At 40.1% G+C, this 2,252-nt stretch overlaps 1 pseudogene; it reads left to right on the plus strand.

Moving 5' to 3' along the window:
* Positions 1-1,607: 1,607 nt before the first annotated feature.
* LOC118849085 lies at positions 1,608-1,965 on the plus strand (annotated as a pseudogene).
* Positions 1,966-2,252: the final 287 nt, after the last annotated feature.

The raw sequence follows: 2,252 nt of genomic DNA on the forward strand, positions 1-2,252 counted from the left end.
AGGATAAATTTAATATTTGTTTTCTAGCATCATTATTATTGTTTTTCTATGTTCTTCAGGATTTTAAAGAAACCTTAGTAGAGACAAAGTTTCCAGCTGTGACACTTACTAGTTCTGTCAATCAGCAAGTATTTATTAAGCACCTACTGAGTGCCAGGCACTATGCTAGGCATCAGGGATACAAATACAATTAAGGAAACTATCATACTCACAAGAAGATTATATTCTGATTGGATATTTGGGGTGAGGCAGAGGAAGGAGTCAAAAATAAAGCCAGTTATGAACTTGGACCACTAGAAGAATGGGGGTACCTTTCATAAAAATAGAGAACAGTGAAAAAGGGTAAATATGAAGGGTGAACACAAATTATGTTTCAGATATTCTGAGTTTGAGGTATCTCTAAGACCTCTCAAATATCTGAAAAGCAACTGGGGTGATGAGGGACTGAAATTCAGGGGGAGAACCTGAGGCTGGCTATATAGCTCTGAGTCATCTACCTGGAGTTGATCATTAAACCCATAGAAGCTGATGAGGTTACCCAGAGAGTACAGAGAGAGAAGAGTAGGGGACCCAGGGGAAAGGCTTGGGGAATAACCACAGTTGGAAACAAACTGGATGGATGGATGTTAAGTTAGCAAGAAACCATCAGAAAGATTGGATTAGACTCAGGAGAGAATAGTGTCATAAAAAGCCCAGGAGGACACAGTATCTAGGAAGACAAGGTGATCACCAGTATCAAATACTGCAGATACATGAAGAAGAGTTACGCCTGAGAAAAGACCATCAGATTTGGTAATAAAAGATCACTAGTAACTTTGGAGGGAGTAGTTTAAGTTGAGTGATTAGGCTAGAAGCAAGAATATAAAGAACTGAGAAGTGAGTGAGAGAAGACGAAGTGGAGGCAGGGAGTACAAACAGTTTTTCTAGGAGTTTTGTCAAGAACTGGAGGAGATGGTTGGGTCTAATGAAAGTTTCTTAAGAATGGGGAGAATTGGGTATATTTGGAATCAGCAGAGAAAAAAGGGAGAAGCTGAAAATCAGAGAAGATGATGGGGGGCAATCTGGAGAAGACAAGGGCACATGTAGAGAGGTTAGCCTTGGCAAGGAGAAGGGCCACCTCAATAGAATGGAGGAAAGGAGGAAGAAGAAGAGAATGGTGTCAAGGGGATTTGGAAATGAAGAGAAGAGAGGCAGAGTCAAACTGACAGAGTGAAAGGTCACAATTAGTGAACCTCTCCCCAAACCTCTTCTATAGCAACTACAGAAAGTGTGCCAAACCAAATTCTGAATGGGAAAGCCAAGAAAAAGTTAGAATGAAATAGGCTCGAAAAATGAGCAAACAACAACAACAATAACAAAAGAACTTGACCATAAATAGCTACTATGGTGACAGAGAAACTCAAGGCAAAATCTCAGAAAGCAATGACTTGAAAACATCTATAAGCAAAGCTTCAGAGACAAATGCAGATCAGACACAAACCCAACAAGAATTCCTAGAAGAGATCATCACCAGGCACCAGCACCGCTTAGTACTGTCCCGTACTTAGTACAAGCCGCAGGGTTTCTGCGGCTTGACCCAGTTTGTTCTAGGCAGCGAGATCAAGGAGATGTTGAGGTTCACACCAGACAAGAAGCTGTGGCTGGAGCAGCTGCACACCCTGAACAGATGGTGGCTGAAGGGCCAGGAGCTGAGCCCCTGGGAGCCTGTACTGCCCTGGCAGGCAGCTTGGTTGGGCTTCTCCATCTAGAGGAGATTTGCTTTTAAGGCATACCAAAATGGAATGTTCGTTTTTACTAATTTCCTTATACCAGCCTGGATTGTTCACTATTATGTCAAATACTATGTACAAACTAGGCCATATGGCATCATTGAAAAGAAACCCAAAATATTTCCAGGTGATAAAATTCTGAACTGGAGAAGTGATTCCGCCAATGAAAGTTTGTGATATACATGATTATCATTAAAAAACATTCTTAAAAATTCCAAAAAAAAAAAAGAATGCCTAGAAGAACTAAAGAAAGACAATCTTTTAAAAGAGCAAAAAAAAAGATTTTAAAAATTAAAAGAGCAAGAGAGGAAAAATTAGAAAACAAAATTAAGATGGAACTCATGGCAAATAGCCTCAATATTCTCAATAAATAAGCAAGTTCTAAACTGAGAAGCTGGGAGGGAAGGGTGGGAACCTTGAGAAATGACTTGGAATAGCTTCTGCATGGAGCGATCTAGACAATTAGTTAGGAAGGAATAAAAG

The sequence above is a fragment of the Trichosurus vulpecula genome, chromosome 4, assembly GCF_011100635.1.
Source record: "Trichosurus vulpecula isolate mTriVul1 chromosome 4, mTriVul1.pri, whole genome shotgun sequence".
Taxonomy (NCBI): Eukaryota; Metazoa; Chordata; class Mammalia; order Diprotodontia; family Phalangeridae; genus Trichosurus; species Trichosurus vulpecula.